The following is a 20,370-nucleotide window of genomic DNA, read 5'->3' as shown; positions in this document are numbered from 1 at the left end:
TAAGACTTGGGCTATTGTAATGAGGTAAATTGTAATTTTTTTTGCATTGAATCTCCTGACTAAATTTTTTTTTCAGACATGATTTAAGCATTCCTAGCAGACGAAGTACCTTTTGCTTTTGCCGCTTCCTTTTCATATTTTGCATATAAAATCTTAAATTTCACATAAAATTGACTTGAATTTTTTTTTTAAGTACATAAGAAAAAAAGAACACTGCAACAGGCCTACTGACCCATGCAGAGCAGGTCCATGACCCGCCCCCCCCTCCCCCAGGATTAGCTCAATGACCCACCCAGTCTGGTCACCTCCACTTGGGGAAGGAGCATGGCACCAGACCCAGCAGCTCAAGCTAGTCAGGTCCAACTCACACCCACCCACACCCACTCATGTATTTATCTAACCTATTTTTAAAACTACACAACGTTTTAGCCTCATTAACTGTACTCGGTAGTTTGTTCCACTCATCCACAACTCTATTACCAAACCAGCGCTTTCCTATATCCTTCCTGAATCTGAATTTTTCCAACTTGAAACCATTGCTGCGAGTCCTGTCTTGGCTGGAAATTTTCAGCACGCAATTTACATCCCCTTTATTTATTCCTGTTTTTCATTTATACACCTCGATTATATCCTCCCAAATTCTACGCCTTTCGAGAGAGTGCAGATTCAGGGCCCTCAGTCTATCCTCATAGGGAAGATTTCTGATACATGGGATCATCTTTGTCATCCTCCTCTGTACGTTTTCCAGAGCATTTATATCCATTCTGTAATATGGTGACCAGAACTGAGCAGCATAGTCTAAATGAGGCCTAACCAAGGATATATAGAGTTGAAGAACAACCTGAGGACTTCTATTATTTATACTTCTAGGTATGAAGCCAAGAATTCTGTTAGCTTTATTGCGAACACTAATGCACTGTTGTCTTGGTTTTAGATTACTGCTAACCAGAACTCCTAAATCCTTTTCGCAATCAGTGGTATTAAGATGTACATTATTTAGTTTATATGTCGCATGGTTATTTTCCTGTCCAACATTTAGAACTTTGCATTTGTCTGTATTAAACTGCATCTGCCACTTCTCCGACCATTGCATCAGTCTTTTCAAATCATCCTGGAGTTCTCTAGTGTCCTCATTAGAATGAATTGGATGGCGTATTTTGGTGTCATCAGCAAATTTGCTTATGTTGCTATTTAATCCCTCATCTATGTCGTTTATGTAAATTGTGAACAACAACGGTCCCAACACTGACCTCTGAGGAACACCACAAGTGACGTGCCCCCATTCTGATTTCTCCCCATTTATGCAAACTCTCTGCTGCCTATTTATCAGCCATTCCTCTACCCAGGAAAAAATTTCTCCTCCTATTCCGTGTGCCTTAAGTTTCCTCAATAGCCTCTTATGTGGAACTCCATCGAAAGCCTTACTGAAGTCCATATACACAATGTCATATTCATTACCATGATCTACCTCCTCAAACACCTTAGTGAAAAATGTTAGTAAATTCGTAAGACAGGAACGCCCCTTTGTAAAACAGTGTTGAGATTCATTAATCAATCTGTACCTATCAAGATGGCTACGAATCACTTCGGCAATTATTGATTCCACAAATTTTCCCACTATAGAGGTAAGGCTTATTGGTCTATAGTTCGAAGCCAAGGACCTGTCACCTGCCTTGTAAATAGGTATTACATTTGCCATTTTCCACTTACCAGGCACTATGCCCGTTTGTAGTGATATGTTAAAAAGATTAGCCAAAGGTATGCTAAGTTTCTCTTTACATTCCTTTAACACCCTTGCAAACAGTTAATCAGGGCCTGGGGATTTGTTAGGTTTTAGTTTCTCTATTTGTCTAAGGACCATGTCACTAGTTACCACAATCGTGCATAGTTTATTATTGTCCTGTTCTACATAATCTACTATTTCAGGAATATCACTAGTATTTTCCTGTGTGAAAACTGGGAGGAAGTAGGTATTGAGAATTTCACACATATCCCTATCACTGTCAATGATCTGACAAGAGTTACTCTTAAGTGGGCCAATCTTGTCCCTAATCTTACTTCTGTATAACTGAAAGAACCCTTTTGGGTTAGTCTTTGAATCCCTTGCGACCTTAGCCTCATAATCCCTTTTTGCTTTTCTTATTCCTTTCTTTATTTCTCTCTCTAATTGAATATATTGATTTCTTAACTGCCCATTCCCTCTTTTGATATGCCATCTCCCACTCAATCACTGTCTTCCCAGAAATATGCTTACCACAGTTCAGATGATTCTCTGAACTGTAACATCTCTACGCCTCATTCAGAGCATGGGCACTGTGCTTGTCGCCTCCAGGACTCAAGCCTGGCTAACCAGTCTCTGAACCCCTTAATGTGGCTTTGATCATGCTCCACAGTGCATCAGATCATATAAGCCAACTGCCTCCACATGTTCCTACCTAACATGCTTACATTCAACTCTTCCCCTCACCCCAGATTTAAATGCCCTCCTAGCCATCCTATTTTGCTTTATCTTTTATGAATGTCCAAACCACCTCAAGAAACCCCTTCATCCTCTGAATAATACCTTAGGTAATGCCACACTTCAGATTCTCTGCATAATATTCACACCATATGTTGCCGTCAAATATAATGTTTCCACTGCCTCCAGCCTTCTTGTTGCAATATTCAAAACCCATGTTTCATACCATATAACGAGTTAGTACAACTTTACTCTGGTACATTTTCTTTTTTGTCTCCATGCATAAGGTTCTCTGTCTTCACAGATGCCTCGGTACACCATCCTCCTTTTTACCTTGTATAGAAATAGAGAAAGGTAGCTTTGCTTTTTTTATTGTTTTTTTTTTTTTTTTTTTTTTTTTTTTTTTTTTTTTTTTTTTTTTTTTTTTTTTTTTTTTTTTTTTTTTTTTGTTGTTTTTTTTTTTTTATCAGGTTGTCTTTATTTGCTTGGTTATAACAGTGAATAGGGAGAACTACATCAAACTTAATGCACACATTGTCAAGTAAAATGACAAATTATGTGACATTTTATATTTTTATTTTCAAGTTCATGTTAAATCACAGGCATGATTAAATTTACAAACCTAACTTTTACACACATTATATTCATGTCATTGTATCAGATGATGTACTGAACAATCTCAGTTGAAATTAAAGCCCTGCAATGTTTTTGGCCAATTTCAGTTACATGTATCTCTTTTCTTTCTAGCCAATTTAAGGTTGATAAAGTCTTTTGTATTACTGCTTAATTCATTATTGTTTCTTAACCCCATCACTTTTGGTATCCCTAAATTAACCCTTTCACTGTCCAAATCCCTGATCTGAGAATTTTTCTCGCTGTCTTTAGACCCCCCCCCCCCCCCCCCCCCACCACCACCACCAAAAAAAAAAAAAAAAAAAAAAAGGATGTTTGGTCACAATTTAGGGTGTCCCAGTAATTGAAGCAGACCTAGTAAAATCCCCATTCAAAAGACTGGGAGGGCCTCTGGGCCTTTCCCATCCTCAGGAAAATCAATAAAAATCTAATATTACCACCACTTTGAGCCTGATATCAAACTACTTTCCATCTAGAGCCCAAGCAAAATTATCTCTATTTCAGTTGCATGTCTTCTATTCTATCAAGTGATATTAAGAAATAGCCAGTAAAACCATGAAAAACATCCTAGAAAATGCCTTAAAGTCACTATTTTAAATCAAACACACAGAGGTTTGCTTTTCCCTCATGCACCAAATATGGCAGGATTTTTTTTTTTTTATACTGTGTGCACACACGCTGTACAGACACATTTTCTCATATCTAGGCTAAAATTTACAGCTCACACTTATCTGAGGGAGCCGAGTTCAAAAATGTGAATGTATGTTGGGGCTTCTGGCATCAGTTACATGTACATAGATCTATGTAAGAGATTGAGTACAAGAAACTACCCATTTACCTATTTCAACTACCTAATAAATCAATCAGAAATTGGTAATTTGACCAATTTCACACAAAATTTAAGAAAGGCCATTTTCAAAATAGGGTCCAGAATAAACACTGCAGATATTCTTAAAACTAAAATGACATTTTCTCTATTCATTAGTTACATCTCCAGGCCCCTCTTATATTACACTAGCTTTCCATTTTGAATTTTTATTCACACAAAATAGAATATTTACTGTTATGCAAACTACTGCATTATTGTAATAATTGTATAAATAATATCAGCGCATTCGTGAACACATATTAGACCCACCAGTTGATGTGTATTGGAGGCGTGACGTGATTTGTTTACTCTTGAGCATCGGCAAAAATCGAATGTTTCTGCTACATTGAGCTACTTTCAAGCTACTTTTAGTCTGAAAACCAATCAAAATTATCTCTATTTCTGTAATACATCTTCCATTCTATTAAATGAGACCAAGAAAACAAGAATACAGTCATAAAAACCATATGAAAATACACTGCAAATTCGCTGTTTGAAACCAAAAACATGGTCGCAGTTTTTTCTCATTGTGCACTCTGTGCTGCAGAATTTTTTTTATATGGTGCACACTTAGTGCATAGACCCATTCTCATATTTAGGCCCAGATTTCCCACTCACAGCTTATCTGAGTGAGCTGAGCTTATGACATCTTATTATGGGACCAACATTGGCTTCAAAACCGTGATATAATGGGACCAACATTGGCTTCAAAACCGTGATATAATGGGACCAACATCGAAAGGGTTAAAGACAGTGTCATAGTAATGAAGGTGGAGATAATTTCTTTTTTGAAACTTTCAGTAAATTTCTTGTTTAACCCTTCAAGAAGGGTTTGTCCCATAGTTCTACAGCTTTGAAGCCAGGGGCCAAGCCATAGTAGTACTACATCATGAGCTCATCTCACTCAAATAAACTGTGAGCAGTAAATTTGGGTCTAGATATGAAAGAATGCATCTATGTGGTAAGTGTACACCATATAAAACAAATCCTGCATCACGCAGTGCATAATGAGAAAAAAAATAACTGCAACTGTATTTTTGGATTAAAACAACAATTTGGCGGTGAATTTTCGTAGGGTTTTTACAGTTATATTCGTGGTTTCTTGGTCTCATTTGATAGAATAGAAGATATATTAAAGAAACAGATGAGGCTCATTAATTTTAGTACTGAAAATAGCTTAAAACGGAGCTCAAAGTAGCGGAAATGTTTGATTTTTGCTGATGTTCAAGAGTGAACAAATCACATCATGCATCCAATGCATGTCAGCTGCTGGATCTAATATACATTCACAAATGCACTCATGTTATTTATACAATTATTACAATTGCATAACAGTAAATTTTCTATTTTTTGGTGTGAATACAAATTCTTTGTGAAAAATAAATCGAAATGGAATTCATCTGTAAAGCCTGGAAACATAACTAATAAACAGAAGAAATGTTATTTTAGTTCCAGGAATGCCTGCATTGTTTACTCTGGACCTTATTTTGAAATTGGAATAGTATTTTGAACTTTGTGTGAAACTGGCCAAATTACCAATTTCCGATCACTTTATTGGATAGTTGATATGGTTGATAGGGCAATTTCTTGTGCTCAATAGATAACATGGAACACATACTAGCAAAATAGCTAAGAATATGGTCTAATGGAATAATGTAATTGGCCGAGAATAGGACTCAAAGGGAACAAAATCACTGATGTGTAAATATCACCGACAGGGCAAAATTTGCAAGAGCGCAATTTCCTCTTTATATGTTAGATAGGATTGAATGGAGATAAATGGTATTTGGCAACTGACGAGCTGTTGGAGTGTGAACAGGGTAATATTTAGTGAAGGGATTCAGGGAAACCGGTTATTTTATATAACCAGACTTGAGTCCTGGAAATGGGAAGTACAGTGCCTGCACTCTAAAGGAGGGATTTGAGATATTGGCAGTTTCGAGGGATATATTGTGTATTTTTATACGTATATACTTCTAAGCTGTTGTATTCTGGACACCTCTGCAAAAACAGTGATTATGTGTGAGTGAGGTGAAAGTGTTGAATGATGATGAAAGTATTTTCTTTTTGGGGATTTTCTTTCTTTTTGGGTCACCCTGCCTGGGTGGGAGATGGCTGGCATGTTAAAAAATATATATATACAGTGGACCCTCGAGTTTCGGCAGCCTCGACTTTCGTGAAATGCGACCTTCGGCAAGTTTTTTTTTTTTTTTTTTTTTTTTTTTTTTTTTTTTTTTTTTTTTTTTTTTTTTTTGAAAAAATTGGCCTCGAGTTTCGTGAAAAAACTCGTGTTTCGGCAACCGTCCGGTACCCGTCCGCCCGTCACCACGCACACAAAGCCAGTCTCCCACACCATTCATGCTCAGTGTGCCATTGTTTCCCAACACATGACCATCACCCTGCGGGTTCATACAATACATTTCATAATAATCCATTGTTTTTTGTGCTTGCAACTGCTAAATAAGTCATCATGGACCCAAGGAAAGCTTGGGGATGTGGAAGAGTTGGTGGAGGACCACAGGGAAGAGCTAACCACTGACGAACTGCAAGAGCTTCAACTGAAACAGTATCAGACCACAGCCGAGGAACTTGCTTCAGAGGAGGAGGAAGAGGGAGTGGATGAGGTGCCTTCTTCAGTGATTAACCCTTTCAGGGTCCGTCCCGTAGATCTACGGCTTTACGGTGAGTGTCCAAACCGTAGATCTACGCCAAAATTCTAGCGCCGTCAAATTTAGCACGAAAGCGTTCATAGGCCTACATGTGAGAGAATGGGTCTGCGCCGTGGGTCTGCGCCGTAAACAAAAAATCTAGGCGCCTGCATAGCATTGTGGGAACGCCGGCTCAGTCACCCTTGTTCACCATGCCTCATTGCAAGTCAGCTCTCACTCCCCGGAAAATTGGGACTCTCCTCTTCCTGTCTGATAGTTCTGACACTGATGGAAGTGGAAATGAAGACGAATTCTACGGCTTTGATAAGTTAGTGACCGAAAATAATGACCAGGATATCGATATTAGTGCAGAAAACCCCGACGATCCTCGACCTTCTACCTGTGGTGTGGGCACTCATGACTCACGGTCGGGTGTTCCTAAACGTAAGAGAAAACTAATATTTTCGCGTGGCCAGGCCTCTGACTTCAGTAATGACGATGATTCTGATGTGGATTGTGATTTTATTGCGCTCGACGATCATTCGAGTAGTGATAGTGAGGAATCATATTCACCAGTGAAGCGTCGGTATGTTCGCCGCCGCATGCCCTCGGGTAGTGTACCCTATGCTGTGCCCAGGGGACGGAGTACATCCCGGAGTACATCCCATGGCCCTACACCCGTTTTAGGTAGTGATAGTGAGGATGATGTGGCTACACTTGGCATGGATGGACCACAGTCATCAGTGGATGGTGTTAGTGGTGGTGGTAGTGGCACCGCCATGCGTGACTCACCGTGCAACGCAGGGACCCACGTTGCTGACTCGTCAGTTCAAGGACAAAGCGGAGCGTCAGCCACCAGCCCGCCACAACCACAACCAGCCTATGATGTCCAGTATCCACCAGAAAACCGTATGTGGGATTGGCAGCAAAATCCCAATTTTGTTCCCAAGCCTAACCACTTTGATGACTCTCAAAGTGGAATTCTACCTACCTGTCCCCTTGGAACCACGGCCAATGAACTGGAATTCTTTGAATTATTCTTTGACCAGCCATTGATGGAAATTATTGCCAGGGAAAGTAATAAGTATTTTCAGTACACCATGGCAAATACGATCTTATCACCACAGTCAAGACTACACAGGTGGAAAGAGACGACTGTTGCAGAAATGTATTTGCTTTTTGCAACAATAATGCTTATGCCTCACATCTGTAAGCATAATATAAAAGCATACTGGTCCACAGATCGGCTAATTTCTACCCCGGTCTTCAGTGAAATAATACCAGTGAACAGGTTTATCTTACTGTTACGTATGTTGCACTTCTCTGACAAAACCAGGCCTGACAGAAGTGACAGGTTATACAAGATTAGAAATGTTTTCATGTATCTCAAACAAAAGTTCAGGATATACTTTTATCCATTCAAGAATCTTGTAATTGACGAGTCTTTGATTTTGTTCAAAGGTAGACTGTCATTCAAGCAGTATATACGAGCAAGAGGAACCGCTTTGGTATAAAACTGTTTGTACTCTGTGATTGTGACAGTGGCCTGGTGTTGGATATTGTTGTATACACGGGTAGTAAAACATTGAAAGATACCAAGATGTTATTGGGTATCTCAGGTGACGTAGTGAGAAACATGATGGCACCTTATCTTGGTAAGGGGCATACATTATATACCGATAACTGGTACACAAGCCCATTACTCAGTGATTCCATGCGAGTGAACAAGACAGATGTGTGTGGCACAGTGTGTTCTAATCGTAAACCTATGCCCAGGCTCAACGCAGGTGTTCGTGGTGATGACGTGCAGGTGTTTACTGCCAATGACATCATGGCATTACGGTGGCATGACAAACGAGATGTCACATTGATGACAACCATTCACCGTAATGAAATGCAAGACAGTGGCAAAGTTGATCGAGTGACTAATGAACGTATTCGAAAACCAGTGTCAGTGATTGATTATACACAAAACATGCACTTGGTTGACAAGTGTGACATGCAGATTGGTTTTGTTGACTGTGTTCGTAAGAGTTACAAGTGGTACATGAAACTTTTCTTCCATCTCATGGACATTTCAATGCTCAATGCATATAATATGTACCAAATAAAGACTGGTAACAGACCACCGTATGGTGAATTTTGTTTGTCTGTTGTCAGACAACTCATAATGAAGTACCAGGTAACAACACCTGCAATACAACATGGTCCTCGAATTCCTCAGGATATACCCAAGTGTTTGAGGAGAGAAGGTGATCATTTCATAATACAGCTTCCTTCTACTCAAAAGAAATTTGCTCAGAAGAGATGCATTGTCTGTGCACAAACAAAACGACGGCAACAAAGACGCAAAGACACTCGGTTTATGTGTGAGGAATGTAAGATGCCTCTGTGCATGGTGCCTTGTTTCAAGGAGTTCCACAAGCTCCAGCAGTTCTAAAACCATGTCCAGTGATTGTAAATATGTAAATATATGATAGAACATTAGTATTATACAATATTTGTGCATGTTTATTGTAATAAACAACAGTGGTAAACAATAATATGATAATAACTTTAGTGCGGTTATTGTGTTCAATACAGTGAGTTTATATATATAAATTATATACAGTATTGGTCTCTCAGGCCCCAAATGTTAGTAGGAATAGAAAAAAATTGGAAAAGAAAAGAAAAAACAACTAAAACAACAAAATAATATAATACGCATATGTGGAATTCGTCGATGTTGCCACCACCACATCATTTTCTATAAACTTCTTGGCACTGTATCTCGGTATGTACTGATCAGATTCTAATTTTTTTTTTTTATTTTTTTTTTTTTTCCAACAAGTTGGTCGTCTCCCACCGAGGCAGGGTGACCCAAAAAAGAAAGAAAATCCCCAAAAAGAAAATACTTTCATCATCATTCAACACTTTCACCACACTCACACATTATCACTGCTTTTGCAGAGGTGCTCAGAATACAACAGTTTAGAAGCATATACGTATAAAGATACACAACATATCCCTCCAAACTGCCAATATCCCACACAAAAATATGCTCTTTAATTCTGTAAGAAAAAATAATTTTTTTTTTTTTTTTTTTTCAAAATTTCTTGGACACTGGTGCGTCACTTCAGATTTTGGCCTTGGACCCTGAAAGGGTTAAGGACATGTGTGGAATGTGGAATGAGTTGCAAAGTTTTGTTGAAAAGTTGCACCCTGACCAAGCTGAAACAAGCCGTATCTGCAACATGTACAATGACAGTGTTGTGTCCCACTTCAGGGAAATCTTAAAGAAACGCCAGAAAAAGACCTCTCTGGATAGATATTTTGTGCGCCAGGGGTCCAGTGACTCAAGTTGTTCCCAGTGGCATTAAAAGAAGAAGGGAAGTAACCCCAGATAAGGACTTGCTACCTAAAGTCCTAATGGAAGGAGATTCTCCTTCCAAACAATAGTGTACACCTTCCTCCTATCACCTCCTCCCATCTTCCATCCACCCAGAAGTCTTCAGTAAAGGTAAGTGTAATGTTATTATTTTTTTTTTCAACAAGTCGGCCGTCTCCCACCGAGGCAGGGTGACCCAAAAAAGAAAGAAAATCCCCAAAAAGAAAATACTTTCATCATCATTCAACACTTTCACCACACTCACACATTATCACTGCTTTTGCAGAGGTGCTCAGAATACAACAGTTTAGAAGCATATACGTATAAAGATACACAACATATCCCTCCAAACTGCCAATATCCCAAACCCCTCCTTTAAAGTGCAGGCATTGTACTTCCCATTTCCAGGACTCAAGTCCGACTATAAGAAAATAACCGGTTTCCCTGAATCCCTTCACTAAATATTACCCTGCTCACACTCCAACAGATCGTCAGGTCCCAAGTATCATTCGTCTCCATTCACTCCTATCTAACACGCTCATGCACGCTTGCTGGAAGTCCAAGCCCCTCGCCCACAAAACCTCCTTTACCCCCTCTTTCCAACCCTTTCGAGGACGACACCTACCCCTCTTTCCTTCCCCTATAGATTTATATGCTTTCCATGTCATTCTACTTTGATCCATTCTCTCTAAATGACCAAACCACCTCAACAACCCCTCTTCTGCCCTCTGACTAATGCTTTTATTAACTCCACACCTTCTCCTAATTTCCACACTCCGAATTTTCTGCATAATATTTACACCACACATTGCCCTTAGACAGGACATCTCCACTGCCTCTAACCGTCTCCTCGCTGCTGCATTTACCACCCAAGCTTCACATCCATATAAGAGTGTTGGTACTACTATACTTTCATACATTCCCTTCTTTGCCTCCATAGATAACGTTTTTTGACTCCACATATACCTCAACGCACCACTCACCTTTTTTCCCTCATCAATTCTATGATTAACCTCATCCTTCATAAATCCATCCGCCGACACGTCAACTCCCAAGTATCTGAAAACATTCACTTCTTCCATACTCCTCCTCTCCAATTTGATATCCAATTTTTCTTTATCTAAATCATTTGATACCCGCATCACCTTACTCTTTTCTATGTTCACTTTCAACTTTCTACCTTTACACACATTCTCAAACTCATCCACTAACCTTTGCAATTTTTCTTTAGAATCTCTCATAAGCACAGTATCATCAGCAAAAAGTAACTGTGTCAATTCCCATTTTGAATTTGATTTCCCATAATTTAATCCCACCCCTCTCCCGAACACCCTAGCATTTACTTCTTTTACAACCCCATCTATAAATATATTAAACAACCATGGTGACATTACACATCCCTGTCTAAGACCTACTTTTACCGGGAAGTATTCTCCCTCTCTTCTACACACCCTAACCTGAGCCTCACTATCCTCATAAAAGCTCTTTACAGCATTTAGTAACTTACCACCTATTCCAGAAACTTGCAACATCTGCCACATTGCTCCTCTATCCACTCTATCATATGCCTTTTCTAAATCCATAAATGCAATAAAAACTTCCCTACCTTTATCTAAATACTGTTCACATATATGCTTCAATGTAAACACTTGATCTACACATCCCCTACCCACTCTGAAGCCTCCTTGCTCATCCGCAATTCTACATTCTGTCTTACCTCTAATTCTTTCAATTATAACTCTACCGTATACTTTTCCTGGTATACTCAGTAAACTTATTCCTCTATAATTTTTACAATCTCTTTTGTCCCCTTTCCCTTTATATAAAGGGACTATACATGCTCTCTGCCAATCCCTAGGTACCTTCCCCTCTTTCATACATTTATTAAAGAAAAGTACCAACCACTCCAACACTATATCCCCTATATCCCCCCCCTGCTTTTAACATTTCTGTCATGATCCAATCAGTTCCAGCTGCTTTACCCCCTTTCATTCTACGTAATGCCTCACGTACTTCCCCCACACTTACATTCTGCTCTTCTTCACTCCTAAAAGATGGTATACCTCCCTGACCAGTGCATGAAATTACCGCCTCTCTTTCTTCCTCAACATTTAAAAGTTCCTCAAAATATTCTCGCCATTTACCTAATACCTCCATCTCCCCATCTACTAACTCCCCTACTCTGTTTTTAACTGACAAATCCATACTTTCCCTAGGCTTTCTTAACTTGTTTAACTCCAAATTTTTTTCTTATTTTCATTAAAATTTCTTGACAGTGCCTCTCCCACTCTATCATCTGCTCTCCTTTTGCACTCTTTCACCACACTCTTCACCTTTCTTTTACTCTCCATATACTCTGCTCTTCTTATAACACTTCTGCTTTGTGAAAACCTCTCATAAGCTACCTTTTTGTCTTTTATCACACCCTTTACTTGATCATTCCACCAATCACTCCTCGTTCCTCCTGCCCCCACCCTCCTATAACCACAAACTTCTGCCCCACATTCTAATACTGCATTTTTAAAACTATTCCAACCCTCTTCAGCCCCCCCTCCCCACTACACATCTTTTCTCTAGCCCACCTTTCTGCCAATAGTCGCTTATATCTCACCCGAACTTCCTCCTCCCGTAGTTTATACACTTTCACCTCCCTCTTACTTGTTGTTGCCACCTTCCTCTTTTCCCATCTACCTCTTACTCTAACTGTAGCTACAACTAAATAATGATCCGATATATCAGTTGCCCCTCTATAAACATGTACATCCTGGAGCCTACCCATCAACCTTTTATCCACCAATACATAATCTAACAAACTACTTTCATTACATGCTACATCATTTTTTTTTTTTTTTTTTTTTTTCAACAAGTCGGTCGTCTCCCACCGAGGCAGGGTGACCCACAAAAAAGAAAGAAAATCCCCAAAAAGAAAATACTTTCATCATCATTCAACACTTTCACCACACTCACACATTATCACTGCTTTTGCAGAGGTGCTCAGAATATAACAGTTTAGAAGCATATACGTATAGAGATACACAACATATCCCTCCAAACTGCCAATATCCCAAACCCCTCCTTTAAAGTGCAGGCATTGTACTTCCCATTTCCAGGACTCAAGTCCGACTATATGAAAATAACCGGTTTCCCTGAATCCCTTCACTAAATATTACCCTGCTCACACTCCAACAGATCGTCAGGTCCCAAGTATCATTCGTCTCCATTCACTCCTATCTAACACGCTCATGCACGCTTGCTGGAAGTCCAAGCCCCTCACCCACAAAACCTCCTTTACCCCCTCTTTCCAACCCTTTCGAGGACGACCCCTACCCCTCTTTCCTTCCCCTATAGATTTATATGCTTTCCATGTCATTCTACTTTGATTCATTCTCTCTAAATGACCAAACCACCTCAACAACCCCTCTTCTGCCCTCTGACTAATGCTTTTATTAACTCCACACCTTCTCCTAATTTCCACACTCCGAATTTTCTGCATAATATTTACACCGCACATTGCCCTTAGACAGGACATCTCCACTGCCTCCAACCGTCTCCTCGCTGCTGCATTTACCACCCAAGCTTCACATCCATATAAGAGTGTTGGTACTACTATACTTTCATACATTCCCTTCTTTGCCTCCATAGATAACGTTTTTTGACTCCACATATACCTCAACGCACCACTCACCTTTTTTCCCTCATCAATTCTATGATTCACCTCATCCTTCATAAATCCATCCGCTGACACGTCAACTCCCAAGTATCTGAAAACATTCACTTCTTCCATACTCCTCCTCCCCAATTTGATATCCAATTTTTCTTTATCTAAATCATTTGATACCCTCATCACCTTACTCTTTTCTATGTTCACTTTCAACTTTCTACCTTTACACACATTCTCAAACTCATCCACTAACCTTTGCAATTTTTCTTTAGAATCTCCCATAAGCACAGTATCATCAGCAAAAAGTAACTGTGTCAATTCCCATTTTGAATTTGATTCCCCATAATTTAATCCCACCCCTCTCCCGAACACCCTAGCATTTACTTCTTTTACAACCCCATCTATAAATATATTAAACAACCATGGTGACATTACACATCCCTGTCTAAGACCTACTTTTACCGGGAAGTATTCTCCCTCTCTTCTACACACCCTAACCTGGGCCTCACTATCCTCATAAAGCTCTTTACAGCATTTAGTAACTTACCACCTATTCCATAAACTTGCAACATCTGCCACATTGCTCCTCTATCCACTCTATCATATGCCTTTTCTAAATCCATAAATGCAATAAAAACTTCCCTACCTTTATCTAAATACTGTTCACATATATGCTTCAATGTAAACACTTGATCTACACATCCCCTACCCACTCTGAAACCTCCTTGTTCGTCCGCAATTCTACATTCTGTCTTACCTCTAATTCTTTCAATTATAACCCTACCGTATACTTTTCCTGGTATACTCAGTAAACTTATTCCTCTATAATTTTTACAATCTCTTTTGTCCCCTTTCCCTTTATATAAAGGGACTATACATGCTCTCCGCCAATCCCTAGGTACCTTCCCCTCTTTCATACATTTGTTAAACAAAAGTACCAACCACTCCAACACTATATCCCCCCCTGCTTTTAACATTTCTGTCATGATCCCATCAGTTCCAGCTGCTTTACCCCCTTTCATTCTACGTAATGCCTCACGTACCTCCACCACACTTACAGTCTGCTCTTCTTCACTCCTAAAAGATGGTATACCTCCCTGGCCAGTGCATGAAATTACCGCCTCCCTTTCTTCCTTAACATTTAAAAGTTCCTCAAAATATTCTCGCCATCTACCTAATACCTCCCTCTCCCCATCTACTAACTCCCCTACTCTGTTTTTAACTGACAAATCCATACTTTCCCTAGGCTTTCTTAACTTGTTTAACTCACTCCAAAATTTTTTCTTATTTTCATTAAAATTTCTTGACAGTGCCTCTCCCACTCTTTCATCTGCTCTCCTTTTGCACTCTCTCACCACTCTCTTCACCTTTCTTTTACTCTCCATATACTCTGCTCTTCTTATAACACTTCTGCTTTGTAAAAACCTCTCGTAAGCTACCTTTTTCTCTTTTATCACACCCTTTACTTCATCATTCCACCAATCACTCCTCTTTCCTCCTGCCCCCACCCTCCTATAACCACAAACTTCTGCCCCACATTCTAATACTGCATTTTTAAAACTATTCCAACCCTCTTCAACCCCCCCACTACTCATCTTTGCACTAGCCCACCTTTCTGCCAATAGTCGCTTATATCTCGCCCGAACTTCCTCCTCCCTTAGTTTATACACTTTCACCTCCCTCTTACTTGTTGTTGCCACCTTCCTCTTTTCCCATCTACCTCTTACTCTAACTGTAGCTACAACTAAATAATGATCCGATATATCAGTTGCCCCTCTATAAACATGTACATCCTGGAGCCTACCCATCAACCTTTTATCCACCAATACATAATCTAACAAACTACTTTCATTACGTGCTACATCATACCTTGTATATTTATTTATCCTCTTTTTCATAAAATATGTATTACTTATTTACCAAATTTCTTTCTACACATAGCTCAATTAAAGGCTCCCCATTTACATTTACCCCTGGCACCCCAAAATTACCTACTACTCCCTCCATAACATTTTTACCCACTTTAGCATTGAAATCCCCAACCACCATTACTCTCACACTTGATTCAAAACTCCCCACGCATTCACTCAACATTTCCCATACCTTGTATATTTATTTATCCTCTTTTTCATAAAATATGTATTACTTATTACCAAATCTCTTTCTACACATAGCTCAATTAAAGGCTCCCCATTTACATTTACCCCTGGCACCCCAAATTTACCTACTACTCCCTCCATAACATTTTTACCCACTTTAGCATTGAAATCCCCAACCACCATTACTCTCACACTTGATTCAAAACTCCCCACACATTCACTCAACATTTCCCAAAATCTCTCTCTCTCTACACTTCTCTCTTCTCCAGGTGCATACACGCTTATTATAACCCACTTTTCACATCCAATCTTTATTTTACTCCACATAATCCTTGAATTAATACATTTATAGTCCCTCTTTTCCTGCCATAGCTTATCCTTCAGCATTATTGCTACTCCTCCTTTAGCTCTAATTATTTGAAACCCCTGACCTAATCCCATTTATTCTTCTCCATTGAAACTCTCCCACCCCCTTCAGCTTTGTTTCACTTAAAGCCAGGACATCCAGCTTCTTCTCATTCATAACATCCACAATCATCTCTTTCTTATCATTTGCACAACATCCACGCACATTCAGACTTCCCACTTTGACAATTTTCTTCTTATTCTTTTTAGTAATCTTTACAGGAAAAGGGGTTACTAGCCCATTGTTCCCGGCATTTTAGTTGACTTTTACAACACGCATGGTTTACGGAGGAAAGATTCTTATTCCACTTCCCCATGGATATAAAAGGAAATGTAATAAGACCAAGAACTATTAAGATAAAATCAAAGAAAATTCAGATGAATGTGATTAAACAAATATGTACATGTATGTGTAGTGTGACCTAAGTGTAAGTAGAAGTAGCAAGACATACCTGTAATCTTGCATATTTATGAGACAGACAAAAGACACCAGCAATCCTACCATCATGTAAAACAATTACAGGCTTTCGTTTTACACTCACTTGGCAGGATGGTAGTACCTCCCTGGGTGGTTGCTGTCTACCAACCTACTACCTATTATTAATATGGTGTCAAGAATAGAGAGATTCTTATTGATTTTAATGTGTACCTGCATGCCTGTACAGTGTGTAAGTACATTTAGATACAGGTACACACAAGTATAACTATCAGAGAACATATAAAATATGCAGTAACTTTAAAACACTTGAAATTTTGGAAAGTTTCCAGACATAATAGAGAGATGTGCTCACGGAGAATGCAAACAAACTGGGTGGGGCGTGCCGTATTTGAAAGACTGGTAGCCATATAGCAAGTTTTGGTCATAATTTGAAATCATCGTATTAGCGGAATGCCATAAGGTGAAATGCCATAAAGCAGGCTACTGTGTATAGCTGTAAATGTAAAAGGAACAAAACAATAAAAAAGATTGAAAAGCACAAGGGATAAAACAGAAAGCAGAGGATGGCAGTGAAAAAGTGGCACATAATGTGGTGGTGTATTATTCATAACAACAAATTTGATCTACTTTACTACAGAAATGCTTATGGAATTAAGTAAAGCTAACTGGAAACTGCAATGTTTCAGATATGTACATGAAGTTGACCATCAGATAACACAGTAGTTATATACGTTCCTGAAAGTGGTGTGTAATCTGAACTGAGGAGCATATGGAAAAACAGGTCTTACTGTTATGTTCATTTGGTCCCCCCCCCCCCCCACCCAACAAAAAAAATTATAAGTCTCAAAATTGTCAAAAAAAAAAAAAAATGTAGGTCATTGTGATGTGCATCAAAGATCCTGCACCCCTTATCTCTGCTAGCAGACAGTAGTACCTTACTGTTTGTTTGTCCTATTTGTTGTGGGGGGGTTAGAGTGCCTGGGGTGTTATAATTGAGACACTTGTGCAACATTCAGGAACCTTTATTCTGGAATTGTTTTGCCATGCAGTGGCTTCTTCAGTCCAATGCAGAGAAAGGTGGAAGATGAGGCATTTGTGGTAATCAATCCCTCAGCCTAGAGTTGATGTGTTCAGTCCATCAATCTTGATAAAAGTACAGCATATTTGCAGAGATAGGGCTTATATGCTGATGGCAAATGAGGTGGAGCAGTGGTAGGTGGAGTCACCAACGGAGAAGACCACTAGTGGAAGTAGGTCATGTCTATAGGTTAGACAAGTTTGGAGAAATCCTTGCATCAAGATCCCAAGATGTTGCTGTGTCTGATGGGATGTGTATAAATGGTTTAGAAAACCAGTTAGTTGATAAATGAGACAATTGTACACCTCATTGCTTGGGTTGTACATGGGAGGGAAAAATAGCAGCATAAGCATGTTTGCCAGTGACACCAAAATGGGCCATTGGATTAATTCTGATGAGGAAGCTAGATCGCTACAGAAAGATATGAATAGACTGGTGCAGTGGTCAGAGAAGTGACAGATGCAGTTCATTGTAGATAAATGCAAAGTTCAAAGCGAGTGAAAAGAAAATAACCATGGCACTTGTAAACTAAATAATATACAGTGGACCCTCGAGTAATGGTGGCATTGGCTAATGCCAAAATTGGATAGCATCCCGTTTTTGCATCAAAATATTGGCTCGGCTAAAGCCCAAGAATTCGGTTAAGGGCATTCGTCCCGAATGTGTCCGCCTGTCCCTCCGCCCTGAGCACCTGAGCTGCCCTGCCTTCAGCTAGTTTGCCATTGTTTACAAGCCAGTCCGGACGATTCACGCATACATGCGATACATTTTGTATTATTCCAGTGTTCTTAGTGCTTGTAACTGCTAAATAAGCCACCATATGGTAAAAAGGGTGAGAAATACTATTGAATTAAAGAAAGCGGTAATCGCAAATTACGAAAGTGGAGTGCATGTCTCTGAGTTGGCCAGGTTATACAACAAACCCCATTCAACCATCACTACTATCTTGGCCAACAAAAAGGCAATCAAGGAAGCTGTTGTTGCGAAAGGTGCAAGTATGCTTCAAGTATGCTTACAAAGCAGAGATGGCAAATACTCGAAGATGTAGAGAATCTGTTGTTGGTGTGGATCAACGAGAAACAATTATCAGGAGACAGCATTTCTCAGTCAATAATATGTGAAAAGGCAAGGCAGTTGCATGATCTAATGAAGAAAACACCTGAAACTAGTGCTAATGTTAGTGAATTTAAGGCCAGCAAAGGTTGGTTTGAGGGATTTAAGAATCATAGTGGCATACACAGTGTGATAAGGTATGGTGAGGCTGCCAGTTCTGACAAAAAAGCAGCTGAAAAATATGTGCAGGACTTTAAGGGGTACATAGATGCTGAAAAATTAAAACCCCAACAAGTGTTCAGTTGTGATGAAAAAGGCCTGTTTTGGAAGAAAATGCCAAACAGGACCTACATTACTCAGGAGGAAAAGGCACTCCCAGGTCACAAGCCTATGAAAGACAGGCTAACTCTCACGTTTTGTAGTAATGCTAGTGGGGATTGCAAAGTGAAGCCTTTAATCCCTTTAAGGGAGGTAACCCCAGAAAAGGACTTGTTCCTGAAGTCCTTACAATAGTACACCTCCATCAAATCCCTTCCTCCCATCTCATCACTCAATAAGTCCACAATAAAGGTAAGTGTCATTTCAGTATTGTTTATTGTGCATGTCTCATTGTTTTCTGTGAAGGGAAATGTATATTTCATGTAAAAAAAAAGTTACTTTTGGGTGTCTGGAACTGATTAATTGGATTTCCATTATTTCTTATGGGGAAAATTAATTCGGCTAACATCCAATTTGGTTAGAGGCAAGCTCTCTGGAATGGATTAATGCCGTTACCTTAGGGTCCACTGTAGATCTTAATCTCTGCAAGTGTGAAAATGATTTACGAGTTCTTGTTAGCTGTAATCTAAAGCCAAGACAGCAGTATGTAAATGTTCACAATAAAATGAATAGTATTCTTGGCTTCATATCAAGAAGTATAACAGGAGTCTCCATGTTATACTTCACCTCTGTATATCATTGGTTAGACATCATTTAGAATATGCCACAAGGGTCTGGTCACTGTATTAAAGAATAAAAATAAATCTGCTGAAAAATGTATACAGTGGACCCCCGCATAACGATGGCATCGCATAGCGATTTTTCCGCATAACGATTACTTTTATCGCAAAATTTTTGCCCCGCATACCGATTAAAAACCCGCATACCGATTTTCGTCCGAGACGCGTCCAATGTGCCCTCACATGTGCCGGCCGTCCCATTGTTTACCAGCCAGCCTCCGCGGTAACATCCAAGCATACACTCGGAATATTTCGTATTATTACAGTGTTTTCGGTGGTGTTTCTGGAAAATAAGTGACCATGGGCCCCAAGAAAGCTTCTAGTGCCAACCCTGTGGTAAAAAGGGTGAGAATTAGTATGGAAATTAAGAAAGATTTTGAAGGGTTTGGGGCTAACCCTGAGAAGCCTATGCCAGTTGTGGAATCCATTGTGCCTACTTCAAAGATTAAGGAAATGTGTGCAGAGTGGTTTGAACTGCAAACCTTTATAGATGAAAATCACCCTGACACAGCTGTTGCAAGCCGTGCTTGTGACTATTTCAATGACAATGTTATGGCCCATTTTAGACAAATCGTAAAGGAACGGGAGGTACAGAGCTCTATGGACAGATTTGTTGTGCGACAGAGGTCCAGTGACTCTGAAGCTGGTCCTAGTGGCATTAAA

At 39.5% G+C, this 20,370-nt stretch overlaps 1 protein-coding gene across 1 annotated transcript in view; it reads left to right on the top strand.

Annotated features, from left to right (window-relative positions):
* The window catches only part of LOC128685567 (pescadillo homolog), an 86,541-nt gene that overhangs the window by 9,982 nt on the left and 56,189 nt on the right, over positions 1 to 20,370 (top strand). The gene's annotated exons all lie outside the window — the stretch shown is intronic.

This window comes from Cherax quadricarinatus, chromosome 23 (genome assembly GCF_038502225.1).
Source record: "Cherax quadricarinatus isolate ZL_2023a chromosome 23, ASM3850222v1, whole genome shotgun sequence".
Classification (NCBI taxonomy): domain Eukaryota; kingdom Metazoa; phylum Arthropoda; class Malacostraca; order Decapoda; family Parastacidae; genus Cherax; species Cherax quadricarinatus.
Note: the sequence above shows the minus strand (reverse complement) of the source record. Positions and strands in the feature narration are given on the sequence as shown.